This window comes from Alligator sinensis, unplaced genomic scaffold (assembly GCF_000455745.1).
Source record: "Alligator sinensis unplaced genomic scaffold, ASM45574v1 scaffold267_1, whole genome shotgun sequence".
In the NCBI taxonomy this organism is placed as follows: domain Eukaryota; kingdom Metazoa; phylum Chordata; order Crocodylia; family Alligatoridae; genus Alligator; species Alligator sinensis.
In genome coordinates, this window is record NW_005842100.1 from 544773 (window position 1) to 562804 (window position 18032).

At 44.7% G+C, this 18032-nt stretch overlaps 1 long non-coding RNA gene across 1 annotated transcript in view; it reads right to left on the bottom strand.

The window, feature by feature from the left end:
* Positions 1-17719, bottom strand: part of LOC106722236 — a 28304-nt gene extending 10585 nt beyond the window's left edge. The window contains exon 1 of the long non-coding RNA XR_001358071.2: positions 17628-17719. This is a non-coding gene — a long non-coding RNA (uncharacterized LOC106722236). The remainder of the gene's footprint in view (positions 1-17627) is intronic.
* Positions 17720-18032: the final 313 nt, after the last annotated feature.

Consider the following 18032-nt stretch of genomic DNA (forward strand, 5'->3'; position numbering starts at 1 on the left):
TCCTTTCTAGTATTCTTGCAGTTGCTCAAAGTTAACTGGCTCTCCTGAGCTTATTCTGCAAGTCCCTTCTGAAACAACAAAAGGCCTGACTTCTGAAGGGTGGGCAACATCTACCCAAGGGCAGGTTGTGCTAAAAGCACAGGCAATGTGAAGACTCAGTGCTGGGCTATGACCCCTACAGCATTAAGTGCTGCTGAATGACATGCAGAGGACTGGTAGACCCAAATGAAAGGGGGAATTTGCTTTTGTGCTTTTACATTGCTCCACTGAAAGCAGTGCCAGGTTTCTACGCAGAGACAGCAGGCAGTAGTATGCCACCATATAGATATAAATGCAATATACAATAAGTAAGAAAAATAAACCAAATCCATGGGACAGCATACAAGTGAAAGCTATTCATGAACTCTATGGCAAACAAGTATCAGCTGAGTTCTGTACCTCATTCACCTCCATTATAGAGTACTACTTCCTCTTTTCAGGTCCATTTATTTAGCTTACAGTAGCAGGCTCACTCAAACACAGTGCATTTATATAGCACCTTGCTACCTGACAAGTCTCAAAACCCTTTACAACCCATTATCCTCACAGACATCACTGCCTCTACTGGGACTTGGTGAGGGCCCTTTGTCCATGGAGATCTTGTTTATACCTCCAACAAAATAAAGCTACTGGGCCAAAATGCAGATGCTGCTTCACAGCCTAGAGAAACACAGCACACACTGCAAGAAAGGCTGCGTACAGACATTCATTTCTACTGGAAGAAGTTTCTTCCAGTAGAAAAATGGCTTGGGAGATGGACTGTGCAGAAGTTCCTGTAGCTCCATGAATGGAGAGCTTCATAAGCAAGCTCTCAAGCCAAGGGGCACCAGAGGGCTGCTCCCCAGGCCACCCTTGCCCTTAGGGGAAGGAAGCAGGCCATCAAGTGGCAGGTGGCAGCTGCTGAAAAGCAGCCATTCCACAGATGGTGGGGAGGGTTCCTGCCCCAGGAGAACACCCCCCCACATCCCACTAATCAGCTGATTGGAAGGAAAAGGGCATTGTCCTGTGGTAGGAACCCTCCTAGTTTTCCCCTGCAGAAAAATAGCCTCTCTCATTGCATTCCTCTGGGCCGAGCTGGAGGAGTTCAGAGAGAGGTAGACAGCACTCAGCCCCTGCTGCAAGGCTCTAGGAGCCCTGTAACAGGGCTACAGCAGCCTGCTAGGGCTGTGCAAAATGGCACCATTCCGTTTCGACTTGCGTTTCGACAAACCGCTCCGTTTCAAATTTTGTTTTGATTTGAAACTGCTATTCCGTTTCGTTTCGTCAAAACAGTTTCGCTGTTTCGACATTTCGCCCATCGGCTGCAATGGGGAAGCATGAAACATCCTATAACTTTGTCATTTCTGGCCTGATTTGGATGAAACTTGCAGGAATAGTAGCCCCTTCTGAGGGCACAAAGCCTGCCAAGTTTCAAGGAGATCGGTGCTGAGGCTTGGGGAAACGGTACCTCAAGCTGCAGACAAGCAAAACTCGTGACATGGGTGACACTGTGTGTGTTAAGGCACAGCAGGGTGAAAACTGCAGGCATGCTAGCCCCTGCTGAGGCCATGAAGCCTAGGAGATAGGTGCAGGGGTTTTGGGGAAACTGCACCTCAAAGTCTTGAAAGTAAAACTCATGTCACATGTATATGTTAAGCCACAGTGGGGTCAAAACTGCAGGCTTGCTAGCCCCTGCTGTGGCCATGAAGCCTGCCAAGTTTCAAGGAGATAGGTGAAGCAGCTTCTGGGTTCTGGGGCCCTGCACCTCTGGCTGCTGACAGGCAAAACAATGCTGCTTTTTATGCAGTTTTTCCATCCCTCCCCGCAGAGCACTGGGATTGGAAGAGACCTCAGGGAAGGGTTACAGTCACTGGCCAGCTACACAGTCAATAATGAGAGCACTCCTTCCTTCCCCCTCCCTCTCCTTACTTTAGTTTCTGTTTCCCTGCAGGCAAGCCCAGCTAGAGCTTTGAAACTCGAAATGTTGCGAAAATTTCAAAACGTTTCAACTTGCCTCGTTTCGTTTTGAGGCTGTTTCAAAGCTCTCCGTTTCATTTCGATGTTGCTGTTTTGCGCTTGAAATGAGTTGAAACAGTGTTGAAACAAAACTGCCAGCAAAATTTTGCACAGCCCTACAGCCTGCTACACCTTGTACTACTCCGATCAAAAGCAACGTGGAGTGAGGTGGGAGCATTTTGCTGTGACAGCACTGTTCTGGATCAGCTGGGTGTGGCAGATGGCAGGAGGAAGCCAGAGGGGCAAGGAGCTGGGTTGGAGAAAGCCTCTGCACAACTGGGTTGCAGCCCCTCCACCACTCAGCTGAGCAGAGGGCTGGCAAATTTAGAAGCCAGCAGCTGGGAGAAGGCTCTCGGAAATTTCCCCTTACTCAGTTCCCAGCTCCTGCCAGCTTCCCCTTGCTACTCTAGTACCCAGCTGAATGGTGGGGTAGTGATTTAAAAGCTGATGGTTGGGAACAGGATGTGGGGAAAATCTCCCTTGCCTGGCTCCCTCCTGCTTCCCCTGGCTGCTTTGCCACCCAACTGAGTGGGCCCTGGGCTCCATTCCCAGTCACCACTGGATTGAGAACTACTCTCCAACTCACCAGCACCTTTGCCCTTAGGCCCCTAGGTTCCAATAGTCCATTTGTCCTCTGTCTCCTCCTACTCAGGGGAGCACCTGTGATTCTTATGTGCCCAGACTAAAGGAAGTGCCACTTATTTGACCTTCCTTCCCTACCAAAACAAGGCCTTAAGAGCTTGATTAACACAAAAGCATTGTGGAGTTTGCCCAAGATAATTGCAACAATCAGCAATGCAGGAACTGCCCCACCACATCATTGAAATGAGTGTGCGTGTGTAGTGTGGGGAGGAAAAAATATCAATCACTAGCGCCAGGAATGTACTCATTTCAATACCAATTGCAATTTTCTCTGCCATGAGACACAGCACATGGTCTCAGCAGTTGAACCGATGCAAATTGAGAGGCTAAAAGAGAGCTTTTGCTGTAACTAAGAAAAATATTCATAGGTTTCCAATGAGATTGCAGCTCCAGTCATTTCTTTTTAAAAAATGTCTTTGGGAGAAAAAAAAAAGACATGAATTTCTATCTTGTTATTGCTACAGACCTACTTAAATCAAGATTGTGCGGATTTCACGAAAATTATGAAGTCAGGCAGTCACTGCAAAATCCATGGGGGGAAAAAACAGTTACTAAAAATAAAATGCTGGCTCCCCAATCAGTGGTGAGGGGCAGGGCTGTGTGGTGGACAGCCCTCTCTACCAATCAGTGGTGAGAGGAGCCACCAGGGCCCCTCAACCAATTGGGAGGTGGGAGGGGAGGCAGCCACAATAAGCCCTTGAAAATGGGGGAGGGAAGCAGCCACAATAAGCCTTTGAAAATGGCAGTCAGCCTGGTGATCTGCTTGCAAAATTGTCTGACTACCTCCATGAGTTGGGTAGACCCTTAGTTATTGCCTAGTAAAGAACAATGAAATGCCAGGCAAAAGTTACCTTCTCAGAGCCCTGCTGAAGGTCTCTCATCTGGGCTAGGCACAGAAATTACACATAAACCAGTACTTGTGATCAGAAACCCATTCAAATCTGTAATACAACAGAAGTTTAGTGCACATAAAATGCTTTCAAAATGGCCCAAACTGGTTTAAGATAAACCTGGATGGATATAGCATCAGACTCAACTGATTTAGGTTAAATCAGTTTATTGAACTTCTGTCCCAGATCCTCTCCAGATTCAGGTTAACTCACAGTTCCCCAACATCCCAGGATGCCTTGCACCTTCCCTGCAAGCCCCCTCTCAAAGGGTGGGTGAGTGGGCTAGCCTTGGCCCAAGCTGTCTGGTTGAGTGGAACAGGGAGGCATACTCTATCACCCCCTGGCTTCTGGCCTGAGCCACTACAGGCATGTGGCTGCATTTCCAGAATCAAAAGTAAATGTCTGTTCACTTGCTTCTCAGTTCAGTCTATGGAGTTTAGACTAACCTGCGAAGATTGAATCGATTCAGCCTTGGGCTTTTTGACTGTCTCGTATTAGCCCTGGAGTACAGATCTTTATTGGATATATATGGTCCCCTTTGCATTTGGCACTACCACTAGTTCCAACACAAGTTTTGTGCCAGCTTATGGGCACAATGATAAAAGCTTATGTGTAAAAGCACTGAAGTGGGGCGGAAGAGGTCTTGATTCAGTTTCTAGCTCTGTTCTGGATTTCTGGGTCACCTTGGACAAGCATCTCAGTCCCCTGTGGTTTCAGTTCCTCATCTGCAAGAAAATACTACCCCTTTCTTTTCTCCTGAACTTTGTTTGCCTTGTGCATTCATACTGAATCTTTTTGGGGGCAGAGTTGTTCAGCGTATACATCTAGGAAGGAACATGTTGCTTGTGGTCTTTCAGCATTAATATCATACAGGTAAGAAGGTGGAGCTTGCAGTGCTGACCTGTGCTCCAGGTCAGAGCTGCCATGGAGATTAGAGTCCTTTTGCCTGGCATTTGTATCCTTCTGGCACAAACCAATGAAAGGAGTGCCAGAAGTTTCTTCAGGCAGCAGTTAAGGCCATGCATCAAACTTCCCTTTAATAAGGAAAAAAGCACAAAAAAAAAAGCAAATTCTGAAACAACTAATTCTGTAGCCCTCTGGCTCAGCGATTATGTTGGGGCAGAGGGGGAAGAATATTTTAACAGGTGAAAGACCCAACAGATCTTTTTGCTTATTGGATATGGAAACCGGCCAAGGTAGTAAAGTACCAGCTAACAGAGTCTGTATCGTCTTAACAGGTTGCAGCCAAGGGAGCTGTGGGGACAGGAGCTAGTAACTCTCCATGATTTATATACTCAAAAAATTCTAACAGGTAGGGCCAGTTGCAGGCTGCTAACTAGGAATACTTTAGGAAACCTTGAAACAAACAAGGTTTATGCAATTCCGTAAATATCTGTTCAAACTCATTTCCTTGCTGAATGTCCTCCCAACCCACACAGCCTGGCTAGTTTATTTTAGTTGTGCCTTTTAAAATTGCACTAAAAAGAGAGGGGTAGAAAACAGCAGTCTACAGCTGCTGTTTGACAAAAGGAGTCGTTTTTATGCCGCATTTTCAAAAGACCATAAGATTATTTCCTCTATAGCTGCAATTGGGAAGCAAAATAATTATGGCCAGAGTTAACAGTAAACTGTTACCTGAATTTTAGCTGCTATAGCAATCACCCTGCTCAGGCTCTCTTGCCAGTTTGGAATGACAACGATTACATTACAAAACAAACTATTTGTGTGTCCTGCCGGTATACAGGTCAGAGAAAGCCACCACACAGTCCCCTAAGTGTCTATCAATTTCAACTAAGTGCAATTTATCTTTGTGAATGTAGGAATGAAACAGGAATGAAAGGTAGGAAAACGTTTACATTCTTTCAGATCAGATGAGGTAAGATATACCAGGAAAATACGTATAATCCAGTTCATTGTTATTCATAATGGAGTACAACCTGTATCCAACTGCTAGATTACCTGTGTGTCAATTATTCAGTTTATAGCAGTTTACTAGATCTTCTACCATATTTGCTCACATACACCAAGCTCTGGAATGAGATGCACACCTTGCTTTTGAAAGGCAGAACGGAGGAAGGTCTTTCCTGGAAAATACTGGTAAATAAATAAGTAGCAGCAGCTAGAGAGCCCAGTGTGCTAATTGTGCTGTTCCAGTGGAGCGTGGGCAGTGTTACGCACAGAGGCTTACAATGCAGGAACTGCTATTGCCATATTTCCTGGCTTATAATGCACACTGCAATTTCCAGCAGCTGATTTTTGGAAAGAAGTGTATGTTGGGTATGTGAGAAAAATATGGTCTTTTTTTTCTCCTCTCCAGTCAAGAGCTGGGCTAGTAACAGATTTGCTTACAACAGTGGTGCTCAACCTTTTTGTCCAGTGGGCTGGGTGGGCAGTGCCACAGACCCAATCTGGTGCTGGGGGCAGGTCCAGCAGCACCACAAGTAGAGGGGTGCGAGGCAGCCCTAACCCAATCCAGCTGTCTGGGGAAGGGAGCTTAGCCTGTCCCTTGCAGAGTGGGAGGGGGCATGGCCCAGCCCCAGCCTGACCAGGAGGGAGAAAAGAGGGTCTGGACCAGCCCCAAATCAGGCCCACAAGGAGAGGAGGCATGGCCAGCCCCACAGGAGGAAAGGGCTGTGGCATGGTCCCAACTTGGCCAGATGGGAGGTAAGGAGGTGTGGCTCAGCCCCATGTGGGGAAGAGGGCATAGCCCAGACCCACCTTGGCCAGGCAGAGGGAAGTGGACATGGCCAGCATCCACGGGGCTGGGAAAGGGGGCACAGGTTGGCACCGAACCAGCTGCACAAGGGAAGAGGCTTGGCCCAGCCCCAATCTGGCCCTGCGGGAGGAGGGTCATGACCTGGCTCCAACCCACTGAGTGGGGCTTGGGATTTTGGTAGCAGGGATGGGTGGTGGTATTAACTGCTACTGCTCCCCTGCCACCAAATTTCCCAACCCTTGGGGATCCCCACAGGCTGGATTCCAAGGCTCCATGGGCTGCATTTGGCTCAGGGGCCAGAGGTTGGCTTAGCATATAACCTACAATTGGATAGGGCAATCTAAGTATTAATATCACAGGCAGCTAGTGAAACTCTTCTTGACCACCATGTGGATCCACTAATCAAAAGTGTCCGAGTAGGAGGAGCAGCTGCTATCACAGCTTGTGGGCTACATTTTTCAGTGTTAGTGTTGCAATAGTGGAGGAAGAGGATTCTGTTCCCTGGAACTCTTATAGAGCTATTCTCAAGCCCAAGTAAATTAAGCTTTGCTCAGAGAAATCGGGATTTGTCCCTGGCTGTCTCTCAGTTTTCTGCTAACACAGTACAAACTGGGTGCATATGCACATGCAATTAATGCGACTAAATAAACTTGGTGCAATTTCAGCTGAAGTAAACTAATCCCGATTTCACAACCTACATGTGCGTTTCAGCACAGTAATTTACTCCGCTGTTGGATAGCACCCGTGTCTGACGGGACTATCCGATGGCACTGCAAATTAGTCTACACTGACACAATTGCTGTGCATGTGTAGACAGTGACATTTTACTGTGCAGTAAATTAGTCTACTGAGCAGTAAAACACATGTCCAGACACCCTCTGTGTAAAATCCCTTCCAGGCTAAACACCTTTACAGCCTTATAGGGTGCAAGTCAACTTTGTGTCAAAGTGCTGGTACGAAGTTAATGACCTATTTTGCTCCTCAAACCTTAGGTCAGTCAGTGCTGCAGCCCATCAGCTGCTGCCCCAGGAAGAGAAGTTTTGATTAGTGAAGCTAAATAATCATAGAGCCACTGGCCAGACCCTCCCTTTCATCCCAGCAATACCATGGAGTGAGGAGGATCTAGAGCACAACCTTGCAGGTGCATAAACTGTGGCCATTTTACTTCATTCAAGAGCTTCTGCTCCCATAGGTGGATGGAAGGATTTGGACCTTAGTTAAACAGACACATTACAGATCAACCAAAGCACATTCCCCAATTCCTATGAGGACCCACTTACCAGAGCCAGTCAGTCACCTCTGGATCAAAAATAAGAGTCAGACGTTAATCAAATAATTCCTGAATTAGCTTTGCAACCTCTCAGACATTACTGATGAGCAGGGTACAAATCAGCAGTTCTCTCTCTAAATTATGCCACATGGAGTTCTCAAAAGCACTTTATATTATTCTCATTTTACACATGGAGGAGACCAAGGCACAGAAGAGACTTGGTCAGGGTCAGCTATCAGGCTGGTGGCACAGCAAGTATGACAACCCAGATCCTCCATGTCACAGGCCAATACCCCACCCCATTCATTAGCTACACCGCTCGAGAGCATGACTATATTAATACATAGAATTCTAAGGTATTGTTTCCCCCTTTGCTACTTGGTAATTCTACTCCCCCTGTGTGAAACTTCTTTTAAGTGCCAGGTAGGAAGTGGAAAATTGAAGTATCTGTAACCTAAAACAAAATAAAAAACAAAGTTTTGCCTCATTTTAACTTTTGCAATAAAAAAAAAAAAATTGTCCAAGGCTACATGCTCCTTCCCCACCCCCCGCTTCTTTCCAAAATATACTCAATAATTATTTTGGTCAAAACAGGTTGAGGTACTCTAATGCTCATACATTTCATTGTCAAAGCAATGTGCTCGGTTTTATTGAATGAAGAATAAGTTTTGATTGATAAAAATAATCAGGTTTGAAAAGACACTGACCTATTTGAGAACAAATGCTATGCACATTTTTTATTCAACTAGAAATATTCAAGAATTTTTTGAAATCTCAGCCTACATTTTGAAACTAAATTGGGAAGGAACTAGGAAAGAAAAGAAGTGCTGAATTCCCTTTGTCTCAAAATAATTTTTTCAAAAGTGAGAGTGACTTCAGAGCATAGATCCCATTAAATTCCTATGAGACTTTGGCTCCTAAATTAATTTGAAAACAGGACTGATGTTCCTAGATTATCTAGATTCTCCTGAAATGTTCACTCAGGTCAGAATTTTAATTAGAAAAAACAAAAAACCTCACCACCCCCACCAAAAATTGTAACCAAATACTCACAAATGCTCTTCGCTCCCCTTTTTTGGCAAGCACAGATTCAAATTCAAGGTCGATGGTTGTAAAATAAGCCATGGAGCTGATCTACTAGACTACATTGTATTTGGGGTTTAAAAATGAAAATTGTACAATGGAAATTCATGGGTGTTTAACTTGCAAGAGGGCTCCCACATTGTTATTAACTTCCTATTGCCCTAGTAACTAAAAAAGCCACAGCTAGCAACAAGGCCTCCTTGTGTTAGGTGCTGTAAAAACATTCATGAAGGAAGACTGAAGTGACACCCAGGCCTCATGTTAGCTCTTTACAAAGGAGTGAATTTTATTGACATACCAACAAAACTCATTGTAGCTTAGCAAAAGATACAGATACTCTTGCAGTTCAAATGTGGGAAGTTCAAGGTTTAAAGCTTATCAGGTTTTTTTAAACAAGTTTTCTATTCATTTTGCTCCATCGATGCTATTGGTTTAATTTTTACTATTTTTCTTAATGAGGAATGCAAAATCCAAGGAAAACAATTGCAACCTGGCCACATAAGGATGCCAGGTTGCAATTGCAAATAAGCACATAAAGGTTGAGCTATTTGAATAGTCAAGGAAAACAACATAGCTTCCTCCTCACTTGGCATTTTTAGGTGGTATAGCTATGCATAAGTTATTAAAACAGCTGCCTTCAGTCAGACAGAAAGCCATAACACTTTAGCCATCATGTATTAAAAATATAAAGTACATTGTTTCTTTACCATAAAAGTGTTATTGCTGTATATGTGATAAAATTTTATGTGCAATATGTATCATTTTTATAGCAGATTTTCTAATTTTCCCTTCTTCACAAAGACAAACTATTAAAAAAAAAAAAAGGTTGTAATTTTTAAGTGAAAAAAAAATGGCATTACTATTCCAAAGATTAGAAATAGAACCACCAGAATGAAATTCAGGAAGAGGAAAATTAAATTAGAATAAATGAGGGGACAGAAATCAAGCTTTGACAAATATTAAGACTCCCAAAGCCTCTGAAAGAAAATGCTGGGAGCCCCATCACAAGATATATTCAGAATTAGAAGTGAAAAAACACTTAAGAATGTAGTAAAGTAAGTAACTGTGGCGGAGCACCTTTGGGGTGCTCACCACGTGGCAGGGGCTGCAGTAGGCTGGGGCAGAGCCCAGCAGGCAAGGCAGCCAAGTGAAGCCCTTCAGATCTTATTCTAAGGGGGGAGGTGTGTGTGACAGAGCACTTTTGGGGGTGCTCGCCACTTGGGAGTTCTCACAGGCTCCAGTGGGAGCCTGCTTTGGAAGAGCAGCAAGGGAAACCTCCCCCCAGGTACCATTTTAAGGGGGAGAGGTGTGTGGCAGGGCACTGTTGGTGCCTGCCACTTTAAGATATCAGCCAGCGGGGTTTGTATTGGGCCAGCCATTTTAGATCCCTGGCTGCCTATATAAACAGATCAGTTCCCTAGTGGCAGGGCAGGCAGCAACATTGTTTGGCTGCATAGAACATCCTGGAGGTAAGGGAAGAAGCTGTAGGGGATGGCTAGGAGGGTCCGGGTCCAAAACTGTACCCTGCTGGGAGTGGGTGGCCTGGTGGGGCTCTCAGTGGTGTGGGAGCCCCCAGGAAATGCCAAGCCAGTGATCACCTGGTGAAAGGCAGTAAGGGGCACATTAACCCTAGCCCTCATCTTCGGTTGGGTCTGGTAACATTGGAGGTAGTGGGGGTCAGGCATGGCAGTGGCCACCTGAGTGCTGTGGGGTGCAAGATCCCAAGGAGGGAGTGGGGGGGCCAGGCATGGCTGTAGCCACCTGCACCCTGCAGGGTGCCAGACCCTGAGGAAAAGTAGCTGGGGTCAGGCACAGCTACGGCCACCTGACCCCACTGGGGAGGGAAATGCCATGGCACCAAGTGAGGGGGTAGTGTGGAGCCCCAAGTGAGGGAGACAGAGATGGGTAGCCCCAAGTAAGGGGGGCAGAATATAGGAAGCACAATGACATGCTGCCCCAGGGGGGGAACGAGAGGCCCTGTGAGACCCTGGAACACCAGTCGTGGTGTAAGTTACCCCAGCTCCCGCAACCAGGTGGGTCACCTGCTAGTAGGGCCTGAAGGCGAACCCAGGAGTGAGAATGGGGCTAGAAGCTCAGAGGCCTGATGTAGAACAGCCTCGACTGGTCAATGCTGGGGCCGGGACCAGAACGGTCAGAAGGGCCAGGGGCCCACCCCAAGGGATGCCCAGAGCTGGGGGCCTGGGGTTCCAACTGGCCTTGAAGGCAAAGCCAGGGCCTGCGTGGCCAAAAGTCTAGGAGGGGACCATGCCTGAGAGGGGAAATCGTTTCAGGGACCTAAGCAGCCTGAATGAAGGTGGGGTATGCTGCTGGAATGGAGGGATCTTAGAGGGGTCTGAACTGGAGAATTCTGGGGCCCAGTTTGGGGCTGGTGAGACAGCTGGATGCTGTCCCCCTTTGGGAGCCCCACTTTGCCACAGTAACCTTGCAAGGACTTCTGAAGCATACTCTAGAAATCGCCTAACCATGCTTTTTCATAAACACAAGTTGGTGAAAGTTACCAATGATGAATGCAGTTCACATACTGTTATGACCACATCTGCTCCAAGCACAGGCAATGATCTGATGTTATTAAAGGGCCAAAACATTTAAATTCCTGGATTCTGTTCTCTTCTGGTGAAAGCTATGGGTTTGAAATGTTCAGGTCTCCAAACAAGTCTTGCAATATCCCAATTTGGATCTTCAATAAACATGCATTACTTCATTTACAGCAGACCTTACCAAATCCTTTAAGTCTTTACAGCTTCTTCCTTCTTTCCTCCATACTGTACATGCATTTTAATTTCTCCAGTCTGATTTGGCTCTTGTATCAGCTACCACCACCTTCTCCAAGATCTGTAGTCCACGAAACATCCTTCCCTTTTTCAAACATGTCTCCAGTCATACAGATGATAACCTATATGACTCTAGCCATGCCTTATGGCTATGGTGGGCAGAGACAGCCATCCCATTATGGGGGGTTGCTGCAGTTAGAGAAGACCTCTTCATTAGGTGAGCAGTCCTCCTTCTTGGAACAACGAAGAGTAGCTCAGTAAGTTAATGTCTCAAGTGCATCACTTAACTGGCCTGTACGGCCTCCTCACTGACGGTACGGAGCAAGTCACTTCGGACAACGTTCAGAAAAGTTAATTAATTTTGGGTCAACTTAAGATACTTTGGGTGGATCCAAGAAGGAACTTAGGTGCCTCAGTTTCCACCTGAGCCTGACTGTGATTCAGAAATTAGCTGGAAGAATACTTGCAGGCCCCCAAGGGTCTGATCCAGTGGGCGCTCTCAGAGCCTACGTCCTCCTTTAAAACATGTTGGGGAAGGATGAGGGAAGGGGGAGAGTTGATTGTGTGTCTACCTTTTCTACAATAGCCTAGTCACATCTGAGTTTGAGCTGCTGATAACTCGAGTTATCCTCTGCAACTTTGGTGGAGAGGGAGGGAAACCAGATCTTTAATCTGTCACTTCACCCCAGTTACTATTCCACCATTTGCTGGGATATTGCTCTAAACAACCTAAGATTAATGGTTTTCCCATTAATAAAATTGGGATAATTATTTTTATCTGTACACCGAGTGCCTTGAGATTTTCCAAACAGGACTCATGGTAGAGGTGGTAGCTTTTATTAGATCAACTACATTTTTGCCAAAAAAAAAAAAAACAAAACTTTAATTGCAAGCTTTCAGCATCTAAGAAAAGACTGTCCAGCACTGAATAGATATTATTGTTAAGCTCTCCTTTACAACCTGATTAAGATTAAACAAAACTACTCTATAATTCTGAAATAATCTTATATTCTTCTCAGGTTGGTGGAAGTTTCCAATGCTGTTGAGGGATGATTGGTTTCAACTCTAACAGGTAGCAGGGCTTCTACAAGAAGAGCTCAATCAGGTATGTTCCCACTTTAAAACTGTTTAATAAACTAGCCTTGCTTACAATTTTGTTAGAATCATATAAAACATGAACATACAGAAGTTGTAATTTGAAAAGAATAAGGGCATCACAGCTAACAGCCTCATGACAATAGCAAAACCTCCAAAGTTACTACTGGAAACACTTCAGGATGCAATCTGATGGCAATTTTGTTGGCCTGGTGGTAATCGCAAGTTGTATTTCCCAGCATTTCCCATGTTTTCAAAAGCTGAAAACATCAGAGCTGTGAAGTAAAGGCTGTGAGTTGCATTGTAGCAAGTCATTCATTTTACCAAATGACTTCTATAGATGTGGGCATAGCAGAGCAAGATCAGGACTGGCTTAGTATAATAAGGTCCAATTCTAAAGTTCTTACTCTTGGATAAAACTCGGAGTAAGTTTTTTTGAATAAGGAGTCAAGGCCGTGGTGTCTCCCTCACCCACCAACAGGGAATCAAAATGTGTCCAAACTGGTCTGCTGGGGAGCTGGTCCTGGACATTCCCCCACAAATGAGTATCTTACTCCAGGTATCAGTATCTGCACATAAAAAACACATGGGGACTTTGTACCCCTGTCAAACTTTTATTCACAGGGGTAAACTCTCTAAGCATAGTCCCATATACCTGTAATTTCTCCTCCTCATTCTGAGGAATGGGTAGGAGAGAAGGACCCATGTTATTCAGCAGCTGTGGAGACTGGGACAATTGGTCCAATGGGTCACAAAAAACCTGTAGATTAAGAGTTGGGGTCTGTAGTCTCATTCACTAGGCTAAAAATCTTGCCTTCCCAGCAGAAGACAGAGAAGGGGAATTCAGAAACTTCTCCTTTGTGTGGGGATAGCGCTGCGTAGATAAGGATGGAGTTCTAATTAGGGACCTTGGCATTTGGTCCTTCTTGATCAAATCTGTGTTTTGACTGAGACCAACTTGGAGTGCTTCAGGCAACCCTGGCCTGGTTTTTATAAGTGGTGATGTCAATGAAAAAGCAGGTAACCACCTCTCCCTCCCCCCAAATAAGGCAAGAATCTAGTTTATTCCTAAAACCACAGTTCTGGAGTTTATCCTGGTGTAAGATAAATTTAGAGCAGTGGTTCTCAACCGTTCTTTTTTTTTTTTTAGATTCAGGGCATTCCTTGGACAATGCCCAGCTTTTCATTTTCACCTTTTTCTTTGACTATAGAAAAATAATGGAGCAATACTTCTGTGGCAAAGGACTCAGGAAGACCAAAACAGCTCAGAATACTTCCTATATGAAATGTCTGGGTTTATCTTGTGAATAACGCTTGCATATATAACATTGCTAATCTGTAGCACCCCAGAGCACCCTTAAAAGCATCTCAAGGCACCTCAGGGTGCTGTGGTACCTAGGTTGAAAAAAAATCACTGATTTAGACTGTTTGTTTGATTTATTACTGTTAAAATTGATCTCCATTAATAATGGCCAATCACCTGCGTAAGTAATGGAGTAATTGCTAGAAGTGCAACTTGTACAAAATTAATTCGCACTGTTGGCAGGCATCTTTCTGCATTAGACCAGGGGTGCTCAACCTCTGGCCTGCAGGGCATGAGGCCTGTGCAGCCTTGGAATCCAGCTTATGGGCCTCCCCAAGGGCTGGGAAATGTGGCTGTAGGGGAGCAGTAGCTGTTAATACCATCACCCTTCCTTGCTGCCAAAATCCCAAGCCCCTCTCAATGGGTTGGAGTCAGGCCATGCCCCATTCCCTCCATGTGGCTGGGTTGGGCCAGTCAATGCCCCCCTCCTCCCCCCCCAGCTGATTCAGGGGTGGCCCCCATACCCCTTTCTCTCCCTCCCAACATGCCTGAGCCATACCATGCCCCCTCCCCCACCCCTGCATAGCTGGATCAGGGCTGGGTCATGCTCCCTCCCCCCATGCAGGACCAAGTTGGGGGTGGACAAACCCCCTTTCCCCCACATGCCTGGATTGGGTTCTGCCACACCTATTCTGGGTTCTGGATTGGGTCCACCAGCCCACGCAGGGACTGGGCACTGCCCATCCAGCTTGCTGGACAAAAAGGTTGAGCATGGCTGCGTTAGACCCTTCAATGTATAAATCCCAGAATCCCCTTCAATGTATAAATGCCAGAATTTCCCAGCTCTGCTTCTGCTACTGTCCAGAAGAACGTATATATCCCTAAGCTATGTGTTCATTGTTATGGTAAGTGCTCTAAGTGCAGAGTCTCTCTATTAAACATTCATGTAATATAGTAAGCTCCTAGTTGAAATGGTTTTTAAAACATTTACAAGTCTTAATAAATATTTTAAATACAGTTGCAATACCAAACAGCTACATTACATCTGTTGCATGCTGAGGTACACTTAAAATCCCTTTCAGTTTCTGTGTGAGAGAACATGGGCAGTCCCAAATGCAGGTGAATCCCTTCATTACATTGGGGAACAAATCTAGGTACAGGATGGTCAACCAAGGAGAAGGGCAGCTCTTTTTGTGCATGGCAGAGCACATCTCCCGTGTAGTTTTTGCATGGGCGTAACTGTGTGCAGAGGGGAGAGCTCCCCAGGATCATAGTGCAGGAAGGTGAAGGAACCCTGTCCAGGCTGCTATAGAGCCAATGAGTAGGGTGCAGAATTTTATTTCCTCTGTCCATAGCCTGCTTATACAGGCTTCATGCAGGCCCTTATTTGTCTCTTATTAATGATCTAAAAAAATCAGCAATACTTCACTTTAATCCGGTTGGCTCTACCCCTACCCTTTACCCTCACAGACACAGTATACAGACTGGATACTGTGAGAGCGCAGGCGCTGATGCTACTTGGCATGCTGGTTTCTTAAAAGTGATTGTATGCATTTGTTTAAGAGACCTGTGAATCTGCTTTCTGCGGAAGGTGCTCAAAACAAAGATAATTTTTAACACACAACCGGACAGTGGCTACCTTGAATCATCCCAAGTGGAAGTGTTCCTTCACACTATACTAGTGGCCTACAGGTTTTACACGCTTATTTCTAAGACCTTGCTACCCTCTGTTCCAGAACAGATTTCCCATTCAGACTATTAGTTGTACTGTAGCACCCAAAGGCCTCAATGAACTAGGCACTCTAGGTAGATGTAGTGAAAAAACAATCCATCCAGAGTGAAAGAGGAGAAAACTATAGCAGAGACATGACGGGATTCTGTTTCCTGCGGTCACAGAGGTCAGTAATACAACCTAGGCCTTCCATTCCCCATTCAAAGCCCTCACCACTAGAACACACTGCCTCATGATTAGGTGTAAATAAAATGAACTTTTACACCTTTAGATCATCTGAAGTCACAGCATGGACCTAAAGTGGGCACACCTAAAAGGTTAACTCCTGTTATGAAGATGCTGCAAGTTTCAGGGCTGTTCTCTGGATGTTAACACATGTGATGTCTGGGACTTCTCTAGAACTGGAAATATTTTCATACGTGTGAATCTAAAGTACAGTGGCTGCATCCAACTGAGCTTGAAGTAGAAGTTAACACACCTGTTGCAGAGCATCTGAACTCTATCCACTCAAGTCTCATGCTTACAGCCTTGGTGTCCAATGCCCCGATTATTAATTATTCTCTTGCACAGAATATCTCTGTACCTTGTAAGACATCCAAATTTGACACCACTACATCTAGGACATGTATGCTCTCTTACAACTGCAGTTAACTGGGTCGTGGATTTGGCAGATCTTAGTTTCTGGAATATCTGTGCAGAGTGGTATTGGAGCCTGACTCCCACGCACACTGAACTAGAAGGATGGCTTGGTCTTGACAAGCACTGGAAAGAACTCCTAGTGCTCAAACACAGCAATTCCTGATTTTAAATAGTCTCCCTAGCCCTCCCTCCCTCCCTGCTGTAAGCATAGGCAGTTGAGGTATAACTTTCTGAATGTGTATGAATAGCTGCTACTCAAAATAGTACTTGGAGAGCAAGCTGGTAAAAAGACATCACTCTCAGAACACCAGTGCAGCTAAAGAGCCCAGTGAGCTTCTATTACTAACATGTTATTATGTTACATAATATGTTATATGTTATGTTATTAGAAAATACTGTCCTACTTGCTGTAGTTCTAAAACAGATCCCTTTTCTACCTGTTTCAAGTGGCATGCTCAGTTTTCATAGCATTTTCCTTATAACAAGGAACTTAAAAAAATCAATTTCAAAGTTCTCATACATGCATATGCAGACATACATTTTCAGATATCCTTACATGCAGGTAAGCTGGTGCTGTGTTTAGGAACACAGGGCTGAAGTGACCTCCAGTCTTCTCCATCTGCAGACAACCACTTTCTCCAGAAGATTCAAATCTTCACATACAATCACAAGGCAGAAAACCAGATGCACTAAGAAAACCCTTCCACATGCCATGGGTAAAAGAAGGAGAGATGATGGTATCCCCCTCAGAAGCCCGTGGCATTTATGAAAAGAAAATATTCTTTTCTGGCCTGTTCAGGTGATCAGTAAAACCCTGAAACATAAGATTACCAGAGACCTACCACAATGTAAGACAGTTAGCTCTAGATCCCACCATGAGGATTAAAAACAGTTCCACATCTCTCTCAAACTGTTGAAACCAGGCTTTGATCCTGAAAGCTCTTCTTGTGGGAAGCAGAGAGGGTCCTATATTTTAGTACTGGCAATTCAACTAAACACTTTTCAAAGTAGAAACAAATGAATACCTCTACAGCAAACCAGTAAAGAGATCTTCAAGCTGTTAATACACTTAACTCAAAATATATAGAAATAGTACTACAGTAGTATAAAAAAAAAGCAGCAGTATAGGACAGAAACAGATATGACCAAATCAGATATCACAAATAAGAAAAAACAAGCCCATAATCAGGCTGACAAAGGGAAATTGTTGTTCTAGTTAAGTTAAAGCTACAAATCCAACTCAAACAACAAGACAGGAAAGCATGAAATGGTCATGCCTAAATGTTTCCAAAATGAATACTAGCACTGTAAGGTAAAGCATATTAATTAAATCATTGAGAAACATGTAAAAGCGGAAACCTCAATAATAACTTACTTTCAGAAAGTATTCAGTTGTAGTTTTTTCAAACCAAATATTTTCTCTTTACTTACCAACATGATCAGAAGGTTCATATTCTACAAAACTCCAAGAGATACTCGATACAAGACAGTGTATCTATCCCTCCTCCATTTTATCAATAGCAATCCTTGAAACTTGAGCAAAGGTGTGACCCCCAGGAGTCATTAAGGAAACAGCTGCGTTTCCCTAGCCTGGCCTGATTAGGCTGACAAAGGGCAGCTGCGCTGACACAGTCAACAGAAATAAGCAGATCCTGAGAACCTGATCACTGGATCAGAAGGCTCCTTTAAATTAAACAAAACCAAAGCAAAAAAGCATATATAGACCAGACAAACATTTTCTCATTTTAATTTGATTGTATTGGTTAAACAGCCTGAGAATTATGCATGGCTGTGTAATGTGCTGCTTTCTTTCAGTAGCTTAAAAATCTGATTATG